The sequence below is a fragment of the Macaca fascicularis genome, chromosome 3 (genome assembly GCF_037993035.2).
Source record: "Macaca fascicularis isolate 582-1 chromosome 3, T2T-MFA8v1.1".
NCBI lineage: Eukaryota > Metazoa > Chordata > Mammalia > Primates > Cercopithecidae > Macaca > Macaca fascicularis.
The window spans coordinates 103,247,661-103,261,540 of NC_088377.1; the positions used below are offsets into that span (position 1 = coordinate 103,247,661).

Here is a 13,880-nt window from a genome sequence, read left to right on the forward strand (position 1 = left end):
TTGGCTCAAGCGATCCTCCCATCTCAGCCTGCTAAGTAGCTAGGACCATAGCTACATGCCAACACACCTAGCTAATTTTGAATTTTTTATAGAAATGGAGTCTCCCTATGTTGCCCAGGCTGGTCTTGAGCCCCAGGGCTTAAGCGATCCTCTCATCTTGGCCTTCCAAAGTGCTGAGATTACAGGCGAGAGCCTCCATGCTCAGCCTGATATTTCAAAATGTTAACGTTGCAAAGGATTTTCTGATCTGCCTGGTTAAGAAAGAAAACTTAATATCGCTTCTGATATTCAGCTATAAACTCAAGGGTTGTTTTGGAGGGACTGGTTTTTTATTTCAGAAAGACACTTATCAATATTCAGTATCAAAACAGTTGCACTATTGATTTCTCTTTCTCCCAATCAGCCCCAAAGAGGCCACATCAAAAGAGAGTGCATTTTAGGCCAATAAGCTGCAGAATGTACACCTAGCAGATCTCATAGAAACCTTACCAGAAAATGGGGACTGGGTAGGGAAAGAAGCTTTAAAAGATCAGCAAACTGCCAGCCCACGGACTGTAGAGGCTGTCACAGCCAGAAGGGGGTGGCCAGGGTGCCACAAACCCAAGGAAGCAAAGTTTCAAAATAATACAAAATTTAAAAAAAGTTTTGTATATAAGGTATTCAAGATTTCTCCAGCACTGACTGATACAAAGCACAATGAGATGGCACTTTTAGAGACAGCAGCTTCAAACCCAGAAAAGACTAATGAGGTGAGTTTCACATGGCTGAATCAGTGTCAAAAACATAATCTTCCTTTCTTTCTTTCAAGGAGGTAGGAAAGCAATTAAGTGGTCACCTCAACCTAAGGGGCACATGATCCATTCTATAAGTTTGGTCACTTCTAATGAAAAAAAAATTGAAATAACGTTGTCCAAAGATATCTTTCTCTTTTTTTGAGACAGAGTCTTGCTGTGTCGCCCAGGCTGGAGTGCAGTAACATGATCTGGGCTCACTACAACCTCTGCCTCCTGGGTTCAAGTGATTCTCCTGCCTTAGCCTCCTGAGTAGCTGGGATTACAGGTGCATGCCACCACGCCTGGCTAATTTTTGTATTTTTAGTAGAGATGGGGTTTCACCATGTTGGTCAGGCTGGTCTCAAACTCCTGACCTCATGATCCACCTGCCTCGGCCTCCCAAACTGGTGGGATTACAGGCGTGAGCCACGGTGCCCAGCTGGGTTTTCAGCTTTAAGATATCTTTTTTGTTGTTGTTGTTGTTTGGCTAACTCCTCCTGGAATCATCTTTCTGGTTTGACTGGTACTTTGTACAGAGCAACGAGGTTTCTCATAGTGGAGTCTTTTCCTGGGCTCTGTTTGGCTCTCAGTAAGGCAGGCCTATACTTTTTCCTCTCCTCTACGGAGAGGGCAATATGCATTAAGCTGAAAAGTCACCTTCTGAAAGTGAGAAAGGGGTTAGATTGCTGCTTCAGAGCTGTGGAATTGTTTGGAATGTTTTTCAAATGGTTGCTACAAAACAACAAAAAGGTAATCACAAAATGTGTACATCACAACATGCTTTTAAAGACACTATGCATTGTGCTCACATTTCCTTAAATGTTGTTTCCAAAGGTGCTCAGCCTTTAGCCCAGCTGGAATCTCCAGGAAGACGCAGAGACAGTTTGGCAAAAAAGAAACAGGGGAGGAGGGGGCCACGAAAGTAGAAAGCAGCCCCTAAGTTAAAGATCAGCCCTCAGTTAAAGATCAGCTCCAGGCAGGCCAGCCTCAGGCCGAGTCAGGGACAAAGGGAGGAGCAGCAGCAGGGTAGGACTGGGGTGTTCTACATCTCATTCAGGTCAAGCACAGTCTGGTACAGCATCCTTTGTGCAGAGAGGTTCTCCTCTTTGTTGAGTTTCAGTTTATCTTCCAAAGTCATCAGTTACCTTTTCCAGCTTGGCTACCAGTCTCTCAGTAAACTCAGCAGGGGTCTCTGCCCCCTTGAGTTCATCGGTGAGAATCTTGATCTCTTCCTCATATATGTCTTCTTTTTGAGAGTACTTTTCTTCAGCATCACGTAGACACTTCAGGTTCTGGTCCATCAGTCTGATCTGCTCATCTGTCTCTTGTCAGTGGGACTCTGCCAGCTCAGCTCATTCGTCTGTGCATTCCAAGTCTCCTTCAATGATCACCAACTTACGAGCCACCTCTTCATACTTCCTATCTGCCTCTTCTGCAATATGCTTAGCTTCTTTGAGTTGTATTTCCTTGAGTTTCATCTTTTTTTTTGTTTGTTTGAGATGGAGTCTCGCTCTGTCGCCAGGCTGGAGTGCAGTGGTGCGATCTCAGCTCACTGCAACCTCCGCCTCCCGGGTTCAAGCGATTTTCCTGCCTCAGCCTCCCAAGTAGTTGGGACTACAGGCGTGTGACACCACACCCAGCTAATTTTTTGTATTTTTAGTGGAGACGGGGATTCACCTTGTTGGCCAGGATGGTCTCAATCTCTTGACCTCGTGATTCGCCCGGCTTGGCCTCCCAAAGTGCTGCAATTACAGGTGTGAGCCACTGCGCCTGGCCCTTTTCTTCATCTTTTAAGGCCTGGTTTTCAATAACTTTCATACCTCTTTCACTGTCATCAGCAACTTTTTCCGCTTCTTCCAGCTTTTGCAGGGTAGTGGTCAGGCACTCCTGAGCATGGTCCAGCTCCTCTTCAACCTGTTGGATCCTAAGGTTCAAGGAGGCCACCTCAACCTCAGTCTGTTCCCGGGGCCCACCTTTCTCCCCCAACTTCTCACTGGAGGTGCTCAGCTCTCTCCTCTGCATCATCTGCCTGCTGCTGCAGAACCTGGATCTTGCACTTCACTTCTTCCATGGTGGTGATCCCAGCCATGGTGCCCACCTAGCTACTGCTCGCACTCTGGTTCCTGCCTCTTCTGCTCAGCATTGCAGCTGCTTCTCCTTTCTTTTATTTTCTGTATTAAGTTTTGTTTCCTTTTGTTTTTAAAGCAACAGATGAAAGGAGATAAAAATGTCAAGGAAATACTGACTTGAACTTTATAAATATTGGTTCTGAGTGGGGATGATAAAGCAGATAAAAAAGGGAACTGAAGTATGACTGAAGGAATCAGATTTCTCTAACCTTGATTTTCAAATGGTGCATTCTGTGGATATAATTATAAGTAGCAAGATTCTTTAGCATTTGGAGTTAAATTGTGAGGAAGTTATCAGGGCACATTTTGTGTTCTTCATTACTTTGAGAAACTTTTCTGAGGTTCATTGAGAAAAATATTTTTGAACTCTGTGAAATCCGAGTAACTCTGGAGGAAAAGCAAATTGAGTAAGTTGTTCTTTCCTCTCTGAGGTTTGATAAGGTGTAAAAATGTATTTAACAAAGGCAACTTCTTTTTCCTTAAAAAAGGTTTTTTAAAGTTTTTTTTTAAAGATTTTTTTTAACCCTGAAAAAGTTATTTTTAAAAAAAATTCAATTCAGTGTGTTAATTTTATCCTCTCTATAAATACATTTTTTGAATATTTAAGGTAACAGTTTCAGAAACATAACTGAATAGCTTGCTTGAACAAAGAGTTTGAATCTATGATGAACTAAATTATGTCTTCCCAAGTAGTCCACTTAGACACTGACTTGTTACCCTCTTTCTCAAGTCCAGTTTTTCTGAGACTAGACCAGTTACATTAGGATCACTTTGGGTCTTTAGGTGTGATTATTGTATTGTGATAATGCTAAAAATATTCATTCTTTTTATAGATACAAACTGAAGTGTTAGTGGATAAAATGTCAAGATATTTGGGATTATTTTAAAAATAAATTAGGATGAAGGGTAAGCGAGTGGCAATGTAGATGAAACAAGACTGGCCATATGTTTATTTATGGAAGGTGGATGAGGAGTATGTGGGTAATATTATAGTATTCTCTCTAATTTAGTTTAGGTTTAAAATTTCTATTGCAAATAATTAAAAGAATCACTTGTGGTCTTGTTGAAAATTCAGATTCTTGAACTCCACCACAGATCTCTTAAGTCAGAGTCTCAAGGATGAAAGATAGGAAATGGCTTTTAAAGTAGTCCACTTTTGCTCACTGAGGTTTGAGGATCACTGGTAAAAAATTTCCTTGTGTACCTCACTCATTGTGTATTCATGTCATCCACGTGTATATTTCATGGTTTTCATCATTCACCCTATTTTTCCAATTGCAGAATGCAATAGCAAATTAAAGCAATTATACTGAATTTGGATAATTCAAACTTTAAAATTTTGTTTCAAAGGGTTCATAAAGTGAAGCCAAATAAAATTTTAAAAACCTTTATTTTAAGCTGTATTTATAATAATCAGATAAATACGTTGGCTTTTTTTCCACTTTCAGCTGGGAATGGATTACTTTTGTGAATGTCTTAAATTTCTTCTCTTACCAGGGCATCAGCATCCTATTCCAGACATCTACTTGCTTTCAACAGTAGTTCCTTGTTCTTTCTCAGATGTACCATATTACCAGGCACCTCTGAGACTTTACCCATGGGATTCCCTCTAATTGAAACATTCATCAATCCCCTCTTTACCTGGTTAATTTCTATACCTTCACCCCACCGCTAACACCCTCACTTATTCAGGGAGGCCATAATTGTATTTGTAAGGTTGGATGGCATTCTATTCTTTTGTGGTTCCATAATATGCTGTAATACGATGGTGCTACAATGCTGAACATGCTATATAGCACTTTACACTTTATCATAAGACTCTATTTTTCTGCCCTCCTCTCTCTCCTCAGCTAGACTATAAAGTCAGTTGGTTAAGGATTGTGTTTTTTATGATCATATCTCCACCGCTGTGTACTGTGCCTGGCACATAGGAAATATTTACTGAATACATGACGAACAGCTGAATGAGTTCACAAAAAGCTACCTAACATGCCCAAGCATCTTAGGAAGTGTCACAGTCATTCTTTAAGGCAAAAAGAAAGAAAGAGAAAAAAGCTTCCTGGATATAAGACACACTTCTTGGTCATATAGATCTTGGAAAAAAGTTCCTGAAAGGAGGACTAAACTGTAGCAAGAATTTGCCTTGGGTATATTAATACTGATAATCACTTTGCTTCTATGCTTAGCCCTTTTCATGTATCTTTATTAATTTCTCATAATTAAATTATATCTCTTGACCCAAATTTTTTTGAATATTTTATTGTGAAAAATTTCAAATGTCCAAAAGAGTCAAAAGAGTTGTGTAGACTGGGCACGGTGGTTCACATTTGTAATCTCAGCACTTTTGGAGACTGAGGCAGGCAGATCACTTGAGGCCAAGAATTTGAAACTAGCCTGGCCAACATAGCTGTATTAGTCCGTTTTAACACTGCTGATAAAGACATACCTGGGACTGGGCAATTTACAAAAGAAAGAGGTTTAATGGACTCACAGTTCCATGTGACTGGGGAGGCCTCACAATCATGGCAGGAGGTGAAAGGCATGTCTCACATGGCGGCAGACAAGAGAAGAGAATGAGAGCCAAGTGAAAGGGGTTTCCTCTTATAAAACCATCAGCTCTGGTGAGACTTTTTACTAACATGAGAACAGTATGGGGGAAACCACCCCCATGATTCGATTATCTCCTACTTGGTCCATCCCACAACACAAGAGAATTATGGGACCTACAATTCAAGATGAGATTTGGGTGCAGACCCAGCCAAACCACATAAATAGTGAAAACCCATCTCTACTAAAAATACAAAAAACTAGCCAGGCCTGGTGGCTCATACCTCGAATCCCAGCTACTTGGGAGGCTGAGGCACAAGAATCGCTTGAACCCTGGAGGCAGAGGTTGCGGTGGGCTGAGATTGTGCCACTGTACTCCAGCCTGGGCAACTGAGCAAGAATCTATCTCAAAAAAAAAAAAAAAAAAATTGTGTAGTTGTGTCGTGTACCCATACATCCATGACCAGGATTGTACAGTTAAAACACAGTGCCCCAAACGTCTTAGTATAGTTTTAAGTTTTAATAATTTCAGAAGCATAAATGCTACAAACTTATAAAACACCCTTTAAATATTTCAATGTATTTCATACTTATTTAATTTTGTGAAATTTTTTTCCCCAGTGGATGAGATTCTTTTTTAAAAAATACATCCCTTCAAGCATTTGTTCTTTGAGTTACAAACAATCCATTATACTTCATAAGTTATTTTAAAATGAACATTTAAGTTATTATTGACTATAGTCACCCTGTTGTGCTATCAAATAGTAGGTCTTATTCATTCGTTCCATTTTTTTTTGCACTCATTAACCATCCTCATCTCCCCCCATTCCCCCACTATCTTTCCCAGCCTCTGGCAACCATTTTTCTACTCTCTGTGTCCATGAGTTCAATTGTTTTGATGTTTAGATCCCAGAAATAAGTGAGAACATATAATGTTTGTCTTTCTGTGCCTGGCTTGTTTTCCTTAACGTAATGATCTCCAGTTCCATCCATGTTGCAAATGACTGGATATCATTCTTTTTTATGACTGAATAGTACTTCATTTTGTGTAAGTACCACATTTTCTTTTCTTTTTTTTTTTTGAGACGGAGTTTTGTATTTGTTGCCCGGGCTGTAGTGCAATGGTGCAATCTTAGCCCACCACAGCCTCTGCCTCATGGGTTCAAGTGATTCTTCTGTCTCAGCCTCCCGAGTAGCTGGGATTACAAGCATACACCACCACGCCCGGCTACTAATTTTTGTATTTTTAGTAGAGATGGGATTTCACCATGTTGACCAGGCTGGTCTCGAACTCCTGACCTCGTGATCCACCTGCCTCGGCCTCCCAAAGTGCTGGGATTACAGGCGTGAGCCACTGTGCCCAGCCAAGTACCACATTTTCTTTATCCATTCATCTGCTGATGGACACTTAAGTTGCTTCCAAATGTTAGCTATTGTAAACAGTGCTGCAGCAAACATAGGGGTGCAGATACCTCTTTGATATAATGATTTCCTTTCTTTGGGGGATATACCCAGCAATGGAATTGCTGAATCCTATGGTAGCTCAATGATCAGTTTTTTGAGGAACCTCCAAATTCTCCCTAGTGATTGTACTAATTTACATTCCCACCAACAGAATACAAGGGTTCCCTTTTATCCACATCCTCACAAGCATTTGTTATTGCCTGTTTTTTGTATATAAGCCATTTTAACAGGGGTGAGATGGTATCTCATCATAGTTTTGATTTGCATTTCTCTGATGATCAGTAATGTTAAGCACCATTTCATATGCTTCTTTGCCATTTGTATGTCTTCTTTTGAGATATGTCTGTTCAAATGTTTTGCCCATTTTTTGATTGGATTATTAGATTTTTTCCTATAGAGTTTTATGAGCTCCTTATATATTCTGGCTATTAATCCCCTATAGAGGAGTATTTTGAAAATATTTTCTCCCATTCTGTGGGTTGTCTCTTCATTTTGTTGATTGTATTCTTTGCTGTGCAGAAGCTTTTTAACTTGATGTTATCTCATTTGTCCATGTTTGTTTTGGTTGCCTGTACTTGTAGGACTCAAGAAATTTTTGCCCAGACCAATGTCCTAGAGATTTTCCCCAATTTTGACTTGAAGCAGTTTCATAGTTTCAGGTCTTAGATTTAAGTCTTTTTATTTTATTTTATTTTATTTTATTTTATTTTATTGAGATGGAGAATCACTCTGTCACCCAGGCTGGAGTGCAGTGGTACAATCTTGGCTCACCACAAGCTCCTTCTGCGAGGTTCAAGCAATTCTCCTGCCTCAGCCTCCCAAGTAGCTGGGACTACAGGTGCCCACCACCATGCCTAGCTATTTTTTTTGTATTTTTAGTAGAGACAGAGTTTTACCATATTGGTCAGATTGGTCTTGAACTCTTGACCTCCAGTGACCCACCTGCCTCAGCCTCCCAAAGTGCTGGGATTACAGGTGTGAGCCACCTCGCCCGGCCAGATTTAAGTATTTTAATCCACTCTTTTTATTTGATTTTTTTGTATGGTGAGAGATAGGGGTCTAGTTTCATTCTTCTGCATATGGATATCCAGTTTTCTCAGTGCCATCTATTGAAGAGACTGTCTTTTCCTTAGTGTATGTTCTTGGTACTTTTGTCAAACATGACTTCACTCTAGGCGTGTGAATTTGTTTCTGGGTTCTCTATTCTGTTCCATTGGGCTATTGTCTTTTTTTGTGCCAGTAGCATGCTGTTTTGGTTACTATAGCTCTGTAGGGTAATTCAAAGTCAGGTAATGTAATTCCTTCAGTTTTGTTCCTTTTGCTTAGGATAGCTTTGGCTATTCTGGGGCTTTTGTGGTTCCATATAAATTTTATAATTTTTTTTATTCTGGGGAGGGATATCATTAGTATTTTGATAGGGATTGCATTGAATCTGTAGATTGCTTTGGATGGTATGGACATTGTAACAATATTGATTCTTCCAATCCATGAACGTGGAATATTTTTCCATTTTTTGGTGTCCCCTTCAATTTCTTTCAGTATTTTGTAGTTTTCATTATAGAGATCTTTCACTTCTTTGGCTAAGTTAATTTCTGGGTCATTTTATGTGTATAAGTGGGATTACTTTTTAAATTTCTTTTTCACATTGTTCACCTATGGCATGTAGAAATGCTACTGATTTTTGTATGTTGATTTTGTATCCTGCAAATTTACTGAATTTCTCAGTTCTAATAGTTTTCTTGTGGAGTCTTTAGGAGGTTTTTCCAAATATAAGATTATATCATCTGCAAAAAGGATAATTTGACTTCTTCCTTTCTAATTTGAATGCCCTTTATATCTTTCTCTTGTCTGATTGCTCTAGTTAGGATTTCCAGTACTATGTTAAATAACAGTGGTGACAGTGGGCATCTTTGCCATATTCCAGATCTTAAAGGAAAGGCTTTCAGTTTTTCCCTATTCAGTATGATACTGTGGGTCTGTCATATATAGCTTTTATTATGTTGAGATATGTTCCTTCTATCCCCAGGTTTTTGAGGGATTTTATCATAGAGGGATGTTGAACTTTATCAAATGCTTTTTCAGGATCAATTGAAATAATCATGTGGTTTTTATCCTTCATTCTGTTGATATGATGTATCACATTGATTGATTTGCATGTGTTGAACCATTCTTGCATCCAGGGATAAATTCCACTTAGCCATGATCAATGACCTTTCTAATATATTGTTGAATTCTGTTTGCTAGTATTTTCTTGAGGATTTTTTGCATCAATATTCATCAGTAGTTTTTCTTTTTTTGATATGTCTTTGTCTGGTTTTGGTATCAAGGTAATACTGGCCTTCTAGAATGTGTTTGGAAGTATTATTTTGTCTTCTATTTTTTGGAATAATTTGAGAAGGATTGGTATTAATTCTTCTTTAAATGTGTGGTAGAATTCAGTAGTGAAGCCATCAGGTCCTGGGCTTTTCTTTACTGGAAGACTTTTTATTGTGATTTCTTTCTCATTACTTGTTCTTGGTCTGTTTAGGTTTTGGATTTCTTTCTGATTCAGTCTTGGTTGGTTTTATGTATATAGACATTTGTCCATTTCTTCTAGATTTTCCAATTTATTGTCATCTAGTTGCTTATAGTAACCACTGATGATACTTTGAATTTCTGCAGTATCAATTGTAAATGTGTCCTTTTTCATTTTTGATTTTATTTATTTGAATCTTCTGTCTTTTAGTCTGGCTAGAGGTTTGTCAGTTTTGTTTAACTTTTTAAAAAACCAACTTTTTGTTTTATTGATCTTTTGTATTTTTTTTTTCTTCATCTCAATTTCATTTATTTCTGTTCTGGTCCTTAGTATTTCTTTTCTTCTACTAATTTTGGGTTTGGTTTGCTCTTGCTTTTCTGTTTCTTAAGATGCATTACTAGATTGTTTATTTGAGGGTTTTGCCCTTTTTTGATGTGGGCACTTATAGCTATAAACTTCCCTCTCAGTATTGTTTTTGCTGTATCCCAGAGGTTTTAGTATTTTGTTTTTCCATTACCATTTGTTTGAAGAAATTTTCCAATTTTTTAAATTTCTTCATTGACCCACTGGTCATTCAGGAGCATATTGTTTAATTTCCATGTATTTGTATAGTTTCCAGAATTCCTCTTGTTATTAATTTCTAGTTATATTCCAGTGTGGTCAGAGAAGATGCTTGATATTATTTCAATTTTTGAATGTTTTCAGAGTTGTTTTGTGACCTAACAGATACTCTATCCTTGAGAATGATCCATGTGCTGAGGAAATGAATGTGTATTCTACAGCTGTTGGATGAAATGTTTCATAAATATCTATTAGATTCACTTGGTCTCTAGTGCAGAGTAAGACTGATGGTGTCTGTTGATTTTTTGTCTGGAAGATCTATTCAATACTGAAAGTGGGGCATTGAAGTCTCTAGCTATTATTGTGTTGGGGTGTATCTCTCTCTTTACCACTAATAATATTTTCTTTATATATTTGGGTGCTCCACTGTTGGGTGCATATATATTTAAAATTGTTATATTATTTTGCTGAGTTGACTCCTTTCTCATTGTATAGTGGCCTTCTTTGTCTCTTCTTAGAGTTTTGGTCTTAAAATCTATTTTGTCTGATATAAGTGTAGCAACTCCTGTTCTTTTTTAGTTTCCATTATCATGGAATATCTTTTTCCATCCCTTTATTTTCAGTCTATGTGTGTTTTTACAGGTGAAGTGTTTTTTTTGTTTGTTTGTTTTGTTTTTTTGTAGGCAACAGATTGATGGGTCTTGTTTTTTCATCTAGCCAGTCTACGTATTTTCGTAAGACAGTTTAGTCCATTTACTTTCAATGTTATTATAAGGACTTACTACTATCATTTTGCTATTTGTAGTTTAGTTGTTTTGTGGTCTTCTCTTCCTTCTTTCTTTCCTTCCTCGTTTAATGAAGGTGATTTTCTCTGGTGATATGATTTGGGCTCTTACTTTTTATATTTTGTGTATCCATTGTATGTTTTTTGGTTTGAGGTTAAAATGAGGTTTACAAGTACTATCTTATAACCCATTTATTTTAGCTTGATAAAAATTTAACAATGTTTGCATAAATAAGCAGACAAGCAAAAAGAAAATTAATAGGCTGAGTGTGGTAGCTCATGCCTGTAATCCCAGCACTTTAGGAGGCTGAGGTGGGTGGATCATTTGAGATCAGGAGTTCAAGACCAGCCTGGCCAACATAGTGAAACCCCGGCTCTACTAAAAATAGACAAATTAGCCAGGCATGGTGGTGTGTAGCTGTAATCCCAGCTACTCAGGAGGCTGAGGCAGGAGAATCTCTTGAACCCAGGAGGCAGAGGTTCAGTGAGGCAAGATCGTGCCACTGCACTCCAGCCTAGATGACACAGTGAGACTCCTTTTCAAAAAAAAAGGAAATTAATAAAAACTCTTTGACTTGACTTCATCTCCCCACTTTTTGACTTTTTGTTGTTTCTATTTATTTATTTATTTATTTGAGACAGGGTCTTGCTCTGTTGCCCAGGCTACAGTGCAATGGCATGATCTTGACTTACTGCGACCTCTGCCTCCAAGGCTCAAACAATCCTGCCATCTCATCCTCCCCAGTAGCTGAGACCACACAGCTGCACACCACCACACTCAGCTTATTTTTAAAAATTCTTTGGAGAGACAGGGTTTTGCCATGTTGCCCAGGCTGGTCTTGAACTCCTGGCCTCAAGTGATCCACCCTCCTTGACCTCCCAAAGTACTGGGATTACAGGCATGAGCCACGGTGCTGAGCCAGTTGTTTATATATATATATAATTGCACTATGTCTTGAAAAGTTGTTGTAGTTACCATTTTTGATTGGTTCATTGTTTAGTCTCTCTACTTAGCATAAGAGTATAACAGTTACAGTGTTATAATATTCTGTGCTTTTTTGTGTACTTACTATTACCACTGAGTTTTGTACCTTCTGGTGATTGCTTATTGTTCATTAATGTCCTTTTCTTTCTGAGTTAAGTACTCCCTGTAACGTTTCTTGTAGGACAGGTCTGGTGTTGATGAAATTCCTCAGCTTTTGTTTGTCTGGGAAAGTCTTATTTCTCCTTTGTGTTTGAACAATATTTTAACCAAATATACTATTCTAGGGTAAAAGTTTTTTTTTTTTTTTTTCTTCAGCACTTTAAATATGTCATGTCACTCTGTCCTGGATTGTGTGGTTTCCATGGAAAAGTCTGATGCCAGACATATTAGAACTCCATTTTATTCTATTTGTTTCTTTTCTCTTACTTCTTTTACAATTCTTTCTTTATCCTTGACTTTTGGGAGTTTGACTATTAAATGCCTTGAGGTAGTCTTCTTTGGGTTAAATCTGTTTGGTGTTGTATGAGTTTCTTATATGTAGATATCGATATTTTTCTCTGGGTTTGGGAAATTCTCCGTTATTGTCTCCTTGAATAAACTTTCTACCACTATCTGTTTCTCTACCTCCTCTTTAAAGCCAGTAACTCATAGATTTGCCCTATTGAAGCTATTTTCTAGGTCCTGTAGACATGCTTCATTGTTTTTTATTATTTTTTTCTTTTGTCTCCTCTGTATATTTTCAAATAGGCCATCTTCAAGCTCACTAATTCTTTCTTCTGCTTGATCGGTTCTGCTATTAAAGGACTCTAGTGCATTCTTCAGTATGCCAATTGCATTTTTCAGCTCCAGAATTTCTGCTTGGTTCTTTTTTGTTATTTCAGTCTCTTTATTAAATTTATCTGATAGAATTTTGAATGTCTTCTCTGTGTTAACTTGAATTTCTTTGAGTTTCCTCAACACAGCTATTTTGAATTCTCTGTCTGGAAGGTCTCATATCTCCGTTTCTCCAGGATTGGTCTCTGGTGCCTTATTTGGTTCATTTGGTGAGGTCATGTTTTCCTGGATGGTATTGATGCTAGTAGATGTTCTTTGGTGTCTGGGCATTGAAGAGTTAAGTATTTGTTGTAGTCTTCACTGGCTGGGGTTACTTGTACCCATCCTTCTTGGGAAGGCTTTCCAGATATTTTAAAGGACTTGAGTGTTGTGATTTAAGCTGTATCTGCTTTAGGGGGTACCCCAAGCCCAGTAACACTATGGTTCTTGCAGACTTGTAGAGGTACCGCCTTGATGGGTCTTGGACAAGATCGAGAGAATTCTCTGGATTACCAGGCAGAGACTCTTGATCTCTTCTCTTACTTTCTCCCAAACGTACAGAGTCTCTCTCTCTCTCTCTCTCTCTCTGTTCTGAGCCTCCTAAAGCTATCGGTGGAGGGACACAAGCACCTCTGTGGCCACCAACATTATGACTGGGTTGGGTCAGGCTTGAAGCCAGCACAGCACTGGGTCTTGCCCAAGGCCCACCACTATAACTACTTTCTGGAAACTGCCTATATTTGCTCAAGGCGCTGGGGCTCTACAATCAGCCAGTGGCAAAGCTAGCCAGTCCTGTCTCCTTTCCTTCAGGGCAGCAAGGTTCCCCAAGTTCCTGTGGGTCCAGTGATGCCATCTGGGAGTTTGGGACCAGAGTAAAAAACCTTAGAAGTCTATCTGGTGTTTTATTTACTGTGGCTGAGCTGGCACTCAAACCACAAGATGCAGTCCTTCCCACTCTTCCTTCCCCTTTCCAAAGGAGGAGCCTCACCCCGTAGCCACCACCACCACAGGCTACCAGGAATACTGTCAGACTACTGCTGATGTTCCCTTAAGGACCAAAGGCTCTTGAGTCAGCTTGTAGTGAATGCTGCCTGGTGTGGGACTCACCCTTCAGGGCAGTGGACTCCCTGCTGGCCCAGGGCAGATCCAGAAAAGCCATCCAAGAATCAAGTCCTGGAATCAGGGACCCCAAGAACTCCTTTGGTGCTCTACCCCTCATGTTCATGCTGTTACCTGAAGCCAGCAAGTCTCAGAGGCTCATCCAAGACCCTTGATGTAGTACCTGAGTATCACTGCTGGTTATTCAGGG

General features: G+C 39.1%; 1 pseudogene; it reads right to left on the reverse strand.

Moving 5' to 3' along the window:
• Positions 1-1,815: 1,815 nt before the first annotated feature.
• On the reverse strand, positions 1,816-2,911 carry LOC102139336 (tropomyosin-like; annotated as a pseudogene).
• Between the last annotated feature and the right edge of the window lie 10,969 nt (positions 2,912-13,880).